A 10,431-nucleotide genomic window follows, 5' to 3' on the forward strand; every position below is an offset into this window, starting at 1 on the left:
TGAAATTTTATGTGATATGAATGATTTTTAAAGTTTTAGGTTCGTATTTAAGTTGGTTCGTAGGGACGAGTCTAGCATTAGAACGAGTTAAGAAAATATTTTTTATTTAAATTAAGTTTAAGGAGATGCAGTAAATTTTATTTATGGGGAGAGTTAAATATTTTTAAACTTTTAATTGTAATTAATGGGCGGTGAGCCTATACTACAACAAATATGTTAATTAACCACACTAAAAATACAACGGTTTAAAAACAAACTGTTGTCTTTTGGCCTTTAACAACGGTTTTTTACAAAAACCGTTGTCGTTAGCCTTATTTTAATGAAAAACAACAACAGTTTTAAACAAACCGTTGTCTTATATATGTAAAAGACAACGGTTTTAAAAAACCGTTGTCTATGAGCGGGTTTTTTATGGCCTACGACAACGGTTTTAATTAACCGTTGTCTATGTGCGTGTTTTTTGGGGTCTACGACAACGGTTTTTAAAACCGTTGTCTTTGTGCATTTTTTTTTAAGTCAAAGTCAACGGTTTTAATAAACCATTGTGTAAAACTATTGTGTTTGAATTTTTTTAAAAAATTAAACTAATTATAAAATAACAAAAATTAATTGAACAAAACGTTGTTCATCTTTTTCTATTCATTCTCAAACAATTTCTCGTCAAACCCTAACCCCATCCCCAATCTGCCACCCTCGCTGCCCGTACACCATCAGAAACATGCTGGAGATCTTCGTGACTTTGTAGTCCAGTCCTAGGCGACATCAACCAGTGGATTTTGACCTCATTTGTGTAGTTTGTTGCTGTATTTGCTTAGTTCTCGTTTCCATTTCCCCTTCTGCTATTTCACGAGCTGCGCATAAATGAGGTGATTGCGTAAGTGACTTCTGTGGCTTCCCAGGGCTGGTGTACAGCTTGGGTGAGATCTTTTGGTGGTTTTGATGTGTTCTTGAAGGGTGTTAGAGCTCGAGAATTGCTGAGTGCATCTGCTGAACAAAATCGCAGATGTGCATTTTAGCTTGCATCGATTTGGTGTTCTGGATTTTCCCTTGGTGTCTAGAGTTTGTAGGCTTCTCGTGGGTGTTTGTTGCATTGTTTTTGTGTTTTTTAATGTTATTTTGGTACTGAATTTGGTGCCCTTTTGCTTTTGATTCGTGATTCAAAATTTTGGCCACCAAGTGTTTGTCATTTTGCTTGCTTCGAATCTACCTCCTTCTTGAGGTAACTGGCTGGTTCCATAAATTTTGGATTTAGTTTTGGGTATTTCTGAGTTCTTTTATTCCTTCTCGTGCACTGGTCCTTGTGGTTGGAGGGTGGTTGGAGCTGGTTCTTGGTTGTGGTTGCCTCTATGTCTTTACCTACTATTGAATTGGTGCCCCTGTCGTGAAGTGAATTGGCACGAGTTGTGTTCTTCACGAATCCTATCGATATTTTGCTGATTGTTCTTTTGTCGGAAAATATATTTTTTGAGGCTTCTCCATGTGATCATTTGTGGATGCATTATGCTCCAACATACTTATTCCAGTATCTAAGAGACATAAATCCAAGATTATAAAGGAAACTTAGACATGCTTTGTATCAGTTTTACATTCAGAAACTTTTAAAGATTTTTATTATCTTTGAATGTCCTAATAATTGTTGTGAAGACAGGTTCCAGTAGTTTGTCTCATAACCGTGATTCATCGAGCTTTTTTTTTAGAAAAAAAATTCATTAATGTTAAATTGCTTTACTGCTTGTGTAATGTCATTCCAGTCTCTGATATTTCCCTATTCTAAGAATTTTTCTGGAAAGGTACTGCCTGATGCATATTAATTGAGTTGGGAGCTGGATCTTTTAGGTTCATCGAGATAAAACATGAGTTCATTGGATTCCACCAGTGCAGAACTTTCTCTTGCTATTTTTTATCTAAACAAAGCTGAAACCAGGGATAAGATATGCAGGTCAATACAGTATGGTTCGAGGTTCTTGGCTAATGGGGAGCCGGGAACAACACAAAATGTTGAGAAATCAGTCAGCTTGGCTTGAAAATGTTTCCGTTTGTTCAAGGTCAACATTAAAAATGGGTTTTCTAAGGAGCAAGAACTTTTTTATTGTGTTTTCGTTTCTGCTTCTTTAGCTGTAGTTTAAATTTTTCTTCTTATTCATGTTAGTTCAGAATATCGATCATGTCTAGGAAGCAAACTCGAACATAAAATGTCTATGGTCTTGACCAAGTTTCTCTCCCTATGTTTTATAGTTCATCAATGATCTCCATGTTCTCATTAGTCTGAGTGCTCCAGAACTCCAATTCCTTTGATTTTGTTGGGAAATATATTTCTACTCTTTAAACTATGGTTTTCTGCTCAATCCGTAGTTTTATTTTATCTTTTTCTTCACCTTCTTCTTGGTTTCCATTCCATTCAAAAAATTCCCTTCTATCAACTTTTCTGTTTCTGGATCAATTTGTGTGGCTCGGCAGGTATCCACAAAGTTGGGCAAATGCTTTGTTTCCTGGTAGGCGATGGGGTGTAATAAATAATAACATTGTCAAATGTTGAAACAACTGGGTTAAACCAGCTCGTCATCTTCCAATTGTTTCTATGGTTGATCATGTACGTGTGCAAATTATGAACATGATGCACAGACGACGGGAAACAACATCAGTCATGGTTCAGGAATTAAGCCCGAAGAAGGAGAAGGCTCTAGCTACCACATATATTGAATCCAGAAACTTGAGTATTAACAAATCATGTGGTTGGAAATTTGAGGTAGTTGATGGTGATAAATCATTTGCGGTTGATTTGAATGAATGAACTTGTTCATGCAAATCTTGGCAGATTAATATGCTTCCGTGCAAGCATGCTTGTGCAGCTATTAAATCAAAGTCAATGTCGCTATATGCTTTTTGTGATCGGTATTTCCATATTGAAATGTATCGTCAAGCATATAAAGGAATGATCAATCTCATACCGACATTTGACATGTACGAGACCAACAATGATGAAGGATATGTAATCAATGCTCCGGATATACGAAGTCAACCAGGCCGTAGAAGGACTAAGAGATTTACAAGGCATGGTTTATCCGTCATTTGGGGTACATTCTTGCGAATGTTTTCGTTAAGTAATTAACCATCAGATTTTTTTTACTCGCAGAAAAAAAAACTTACTGAGCTAATAGGAAAGATATCTCTTTTTTGTTGGCTGCTAGGTTCTTCTATCTGAAGCACAAGTTGAGGTATATATGATGGAGACTTTCCTCCTTTAGTAGCGTAGTTTCACTTTGACAACCGCATCGTCATGTTTTTAGATACATGAATTTATATGGTGTTCTTATTGCTCCAGATTGGTGAAATTGGAAGGCTTTCGATATCAATTAAACTAAACGAATATCTTATCCTTGCATGCGACCATGACAAGTTAAATTATATATGATTATTTTTATGAATGATCTCATAACTCTAAAGATATTTGTCGTTTGTTGTTATAATTTAAAACCAATTTTCATGCAAAATTATAACTTCCGTGAACAATTTGATGAGCACCATTCCATCAATTAATTTAACTTTGCCCACGCACGTAAAATCATTTCCTCCTTGATTGTCCTATATGGACAGGCTGTCTTGTAACTATCCTATACAATATTCAATAAGACTTGAGAAAATTTTTTCTCCCAAAATCTGTCTTTGGATAGAGAAAAAATATCCCAAAAAATTTTCTCAGGCTCCACTTTCTTAGCAAATTTTCTGACGAGGCGTGCAGTTGCTTCCATTGCCATCGAAGGCGAAGACAACCAGAAGAAGGATGGCTTAACTCTGTTAGTAGACAAAATAATCAAATGTATAATGGAATGCTAAATGTCAGCTTCTGCAATTTGTTGGGAAGTACTTGGGGTATATATATATAAGTTGAAAGTTCGGGACTTTATAATAGGACCCCCAATGCTAGCTTTTTGCAATAATCATATGTATAATGGAATGCTAAATGTCAGCTTCTACAATCATAGTTTGTACAATAGGAACCTATGAATGGCTCATTAATGATGGCTACCACAATTCACATACTTCATCACACCTTAAATTTTTTATGTTATGGTTTTATCAAGATGCATTTATATTAAGTTTTGCAAGAAAGACTATGATGATGTTTTCCTCCTTTTATGTTTCAAAAAAATCGTTTTATGCATTTTTTTGCTGAGTCTTTAGACTCACTATATTTGAATGGTGCAGGTAACGATGATGTTGATGCATTCATTGATGATTACGACTTGGGGGACATGAAGAGGAGGCAAGGGTCGGTCCAGCGGGCGATACATGAGTGCGAGATTTATGAATGAAAGTTGTTCAAACCATTTTAAGTTGATGAGAGGAAAAAAAGCTTTATTAATTCTTTTTATGGCCATAATTTGAAAAGTCTTTTGAATGTTATTTCATTATTTTTGTGCACATTTAAATTCGATTTTTTTAATAAAGATGATGATGCTTTCGCAAAGTTTTTTTTTAATTTCCCCCAAATAATTATATTTTTAAATATGTATGTTTGAGTAACGCTCCAATAAGGAATTGGGACGTTACAGGTTATATATATATATATATATATATATATATATATATATATAAAAGCCCATTTTTCACCCAATTGAGCTATTTTAAGGGCTTTTAGATAAAATTAAAAATCATATTTTTATTATGAAATAAAATTAAGACTTTTTAATGTTAAATTAGTATTTTTAACGTTGATAAATAATGGGCTAAGTCTATTTAAGTGTTTTAATAAAAAGTCCAACCCCTTTATTTGCACAAATAAATACATAAGACTAGTTTCAATCTTCGTCAAACTCTTTTTCACATTCAAAACATAGGAGGGGAAGTTAGCAGCAGTCGTCACACATCCCACATACATCCACACTATTTTTGAAGGAAAAATTTAAGGGTTTAGGCATTTCGTTCGTATCGTGTCGTGATCTACGCTACCATATACGTTTTTCGAGCATTTTAAACGAAAAAGCATGTTTTATTCCATTATTTCTCACCGTTTAAATCTTATATACACTATTTTATGATAAAAATATGGTTTGATGAATTGTATGTTGTTTAGAACAAGAAAACGTAAGAGTTTCATGCATATCATTCACATTTTTATTATGGTTGCATCAAGTTTCTTCATGTTTTCTGTTCATGGTCGTTCGAGGGGCTACTAAAATGGTTTGAGTGATTATTAAGGTCTCTTAGGGTCGGGATGAACGAGGGTTGGAGGTTGGTTTGATGGATTAGAGGCCAGGCCGATCAACTAGGGCAGAAGCTGTGCAGAATTGGTGGCGCGCAAAAGGGTCGTGGAAGAGTGGTTCGTGAAACCACCAAATTTTCTAAAATAACATATGCGGAAATTATTATTTTTTTTTAAATACTAAGTAAAATAAATGTACATACATGCCCATAAATATATGCACAACAATAAACAGATTTAAAAATAACTTAAATAAAATGCAACATTTCATACTTAAATATCTGAGTCAAACTTAAATAAAATACTGTCAAAACAATTAACTTAAAAGTTTGCATGCAATAAAATTACTTAATAAAAATAGTATTAAAATTCGCCACTGAAAAGACTTAAAAGAAATAAATAAATAACAGAGTTTATAATTCTTAAAAATATTCATAATGACTCAGACGACGGCCGCGGGGGATCACTGCCTTTCTGCTCATACGTCCTCGCCGCCGGTAGGTACTACATCTTCCTCTACGTACTCACCTGCACCATATAAGTGTAGTGAGCCTAGAGGCCCAACATGCTAACATGACAAGGATTTAAAATAATTTAAATCACTAAAATACTAATACATAACATATACATGAATGGGCATGCTTAAAAAAATCATGAATCATAACTCAAAATCTTGCTTAAACTTGATCTTAAATATAATCATATAGTACATACTTACACATTGTTGAGCATAACATTTTTCTAACATCGCATGTTCATATCCATAGTGTAACCTTAAACTTAAATGGTTCGATTGATCAGTCTCTTAAAACCAACATACGCGGCGGTGACGAATCACCTCTTGCTGGTAGTAAACTACCCTTAAATTGACAGTAAACTGCCCTTAACATGTGGGGACTTGCCCCCCTTAAATTGTCACACTACTTCAACTTCCAACATAAAATTATTTTCTTGCTCAACCTTAAACATGAAATCATGCCATAAAATTATTTCATGAATGCGTGTACTTAAATAAAATGTGTGTCCTTCATATATATTTAATTTAATTTTTATACTAAAATAACTTTCATGCATAAAATAATTAAATATATAATTAGGACACATGCAATTTCTCATGGTTTGTACTGAACTGCTGGCCCTAACACTCAAGCCCATTTTCTTAAATTCTGGCTCATTAACACTGAGACTGGCCCATTAACATACTTAAGCCCATTAACACATTTCTAAGCCCAATAAATCAATTAAAGCCCATTAGCACACACTTGGCCCAATAACAACTTAATCTGGCCCAATGGGCCCAAAAACCCAAAGACTGGCCCAATAATTTTCATGGACTCCCAAGCCCATAAAATTATTGGGCTAACTTAATTTAATTTAATTAAGCCCAATAACAATTAAATTCAACCCAAATAATTAAATGGAACCCAATTAAATTTTTGGGATTTAGTTAGGCCCATTTAACACTTAATTAAACTTAAAACTTAAAAATAAAAATACCCAAGCCCGACTCACTTAACCCGGACCCGGACCCAACTAACATAACCCATGACTTTCCAGACCCGACCCGGACCCAAAAACCCGACCCGGATCCACTCTAACCCTAAAACCTGATACCCCCTCTCTTGTGCAGCCCTCGGCCGCGAGCAGCAGCCACTCCATGGCTGCTGCCGGCCTGCTCCGGCCGCCCCTGGCCGGAGCTCCGCCGCCCAGACGTAGCCCACGTCTGGGCGGTCCTAACCTGACCACAACCCCAGCCCCATGAAGCCCTAGCCACCTAGCCGATCACCCCTTCCTCTGAACCCTAAACTGCGTACAAAAGGGACCCGATCTTGCACCAGCCCTTACCTGGGCTCGTTTGGCTCGAACCACACGAGCCACTCGAGTCCAGACAACCCTCACACAGCCTAAGAACCCTTGGCAAGCAGCTGGATGCACCCATGGCGAATAAAACGTGAGCATGATTCAACAAATACATGAACAAGGTGCATACATCCAAACCAAACTCGATTTCTCTGAAAATTATTGAATAAAACTGATGCTTACATGCACACACGCATAAACACTGATATGGCATAAAGAAAAACGAAAAGAAACATGCCTAGCACTGAAGGTTGAAGAGAAGTAGGCGTAGATGACGATTTCGGAACGACGGGACGATGATCAACCACCTTGGAAGCTTAAAATAGATCTCCTATGGGGTTTTCTGGGCTGGCACGATGAAGGAGGTGAAGAACAAGGGAGGGGGTGGCGGCTGAAAGCTTGAAGGCATGTGTTTGGGTAGATTTAGGGTGTAATTTCAATAAAATAAGGTTTTGGATAATTAAAATATTAATAAGGGTTTTAAATATAAAATATATATAACTTAAAAACTCTAAATAATAAGTAAGAATCTGATAACAAATTTAAAATCCCGAAATATAAATTTTAGGGAATTTTAAAGGTAATTAAAAGTCAATATTTTGGCTAAATTTGGATAAAAAGGGACTCCTAAAATTATATAAAATCAAATACTGAAAATTTTGAGGAAATAAAACTCAAAATAATATTTTTGGGCTCTAAAAAGACTCATAAAATAATTTGTGTAGAAAATTGTCATCTCGTCCGTCCACGGTCCCGTCTACGCGATAAAATAACTAAATTTCCATAAATCATGAAAAAAATCTCTAATTATGGGTTAAATACTTCAAAATAACTTAAAACATGCACAAATAGTTTCACATAATTATTTAACCCAAAATCTAAAATTTTAAATAAATAAAATCCCTAATTATGCATGCAAATTTACGTACTAAAAATACTGGGTGTTACAATTCTCCTTCCCTTAATTTGAATTTCGTCCTCGAAATTAAAGTACATACCCGAATAGCTCTGGGTAGCGAGTTCTCATGTCTGCCTCGGTCTCCCAAGTGGCTTCCTCTTCGGAGTGATTCAACCACTGGACTTTGACCATCGGTATGACCCGCGCCCTCAATCTCCGCTCCTCCCTGGCTAAGATCCGAACGGGCCTCTCCTCAAATACTAGATCCGGTGCTAACCGCAAAGGCTCATGATCTAGTACATGTGCCGGATTTGAGACGTATCTCCGCAGCATGGATACATGGAAGACGTCGTGCACTGCTGCAAGCCCCGGCGGTAGTGCTAATCGGTATGCCAAAGTGCCAACTCTCTCCAAGATCTCAAATGGCCCTATATATCTAGGGTTAAGCTTGCCTCTCCGGCCAAATCGCACTACTCCCTTCATAGATGACACCTTCAGGAATACATGATCACCTATAGCGAACTCCAAATCTCGTCGTCGAATATATGCATAACTCTTCTGACGACTCTGAGCAGTCCTCATGCGATCCCGAATCTGAGTCACAATATCAGCAGTCTGCTGCACTATCTCAGGCCCCAATAGAATCCTCTCTCCAATCTCATCCCAATGAATAGGAGATCTGCATCTCCTCCCATACAAAGCTGCGTAAGGAGCCATACCTATAGACGCCTGAAAGCTGTTGTTATAGGTAAACTCCACTAATGGCAATCTCGTCTCCCATGAGCCCTGAAAATCGATGACACAGGCTCTCAGTAAGTCCTCAAGAATCCATACCACCCTCTCAGACTGACCATCTGTCTGGGGATGAAAAGCTGTGCTGAACAGTAGTCGAGTCCCCAATGCTGTATGTAGACTCTTCCAGAACGCAGACGTAAATCTCGGATCTCTGTCTGACACAATCGACACTGGTATGCCATGCAGTCTAACAATCTCCTTGATGTAAAGCTTCGCATACTGTGTCAATGAGTAAGTAGTCCTCACTGGCAAGAAATGAGCTGACTTGGTGAGTCTATCCACGATCACCCAAATAGCTGTGCAACCTCTGGCACTCCTCGGTAAACCAACTACAAAGTCCATCGTAATGTTCTCCCATTTCCATTCCGGAATAGGAAGAGGTCTAAGAAGTCTTGCTGGACGCTGATGCTCTGCCTTGACCTGCTGACAAGTCAAGCACTCTGACACAACTCTCCCGATGTCTCTCTTCATCCCGGGCCACCAATACAATAGCTGCAAATCTCGGTACATCTTCGTACTTCCGGGGTGAATGGAGTATGGAGATGTGTGAGCCTCTGCTAAAATCTCATCTCTCAACTGATCGACGTTCGGTACCCACATCCTACCACGGTACTGAACAATGCCATCCACAACTGTATAAAGAAGACCACCCTTGGCCTCATCTCTCTGCCTCCAACGCTGTAACTCCTCATCAGTAGGCTGTCCATCTCTGATCCGATCTCGTAGAATCGGCTGCACCGTCAACACTGACAAGCTCGGTGCATGACCACTCGAGTAAAACTCCAAATCAAACCTCTGAATCTCGCTCTGCAGTGGTAACTGCACTGTCAAACACGATGCCATTGACGACTTCCGACTCAAAGCATCGGCCACTACATTAGCTTTACCTGGATGGTAACTAATGTCACAGTCGTAATCCTTCACCAACTCCAACCATCTCCGTTGCCTCATGTTCAACTCCTTCTGAGTGAAGAAGTACTTGAGGCTCTTATGATAAGTGAAAATCTTGCACTTCTCGCCATACAGATAGTGCCTCCAGATTTTCAAAGCGAAGACCACTGCTGCTAACTCCAAGTCATGTGTCGGGTAGTTCTGCTCATGAATCTTCAACTGCCTCGACGCATAAGCAATAACCTTACCACTCTGCATAAGTACTGCACCTAAACCTAGCTTAGACGCGTCGGTGTACACCACTAACTCCTCGTGTGGTACTGTCATCGCCAAAATCGGTGCGGTAGTGAGTGCTTCCTTCAGCTGATCGAAGCTCCTCTGACAGTCTGAACTCCAAATAAACTTTGCATTCTTCTTGGTTAAGGAAGTCAAGGGTATTGCAATAGAGGAAAAACTCTTGATGAACTTCCTATAATATCCTGCCAAACCCAAGAAACTGCGAATCTCCGAAGCATTCCTCGAAATACCCCATTTCTGCACTGCCTCAACCTTCGACTGATCCACTGAAATCCCATCTCTCGAAATAATGTGGCCAAGAAATGCCACCTGCTCAAGACAAAACTCGCACTTGCTGAACTTGGCATACAAACGTTGCTCCCTCAAAGTCTGCAAGACTGTCTGTAGATGCTGCCTATGCACCTCAATGCTCCTAGAGTAGATCAAGATATCATCAATGAAGACTATGATGAACTGATCAAGATACGGCTGAAATACCCGGTTCATG

At 38.2% G+C, this 10,431-nt stretch overlaps 1 long non-coding RNA gene across 1 annotated transcript; it reads left to right on the top strand.

The window, feature by feature from the left end:
• The first annotated feature begins 660 nt into the window (after positions 1-660).
• LOC140871161 (uncharacterized) lies at positions 661-4,410 on the top strand. Its single transcript, XR_012147630.1, has 3 exons — positions 661-3,051; positions 3,134-3,215; positions 4,207-4,410. It is a non-coding gene; the product is annotated as an uncharacterized lncRNA (long non-coding RNA).
• Positions 4,411-10,431: the final 6,021 nt, after the last annotated feature.

Source organism: Henckelia pumila, unplaced genomic scaffold (assembly GCF_033568475.1).
Source record: "Henckelia pumila isolate YLH828 unplaced genomic scaffold, ASM3356847v2 CTG_429, whole genome shotgun sequence".
In the NCBI taxonomy this organism is placed as follows: Eukaryota; Viridiplantae; Streptophyta; class Magnoliopsida; order Lamiales; family Gesneriaceae; genus Henckelia; species Henckelia pumila.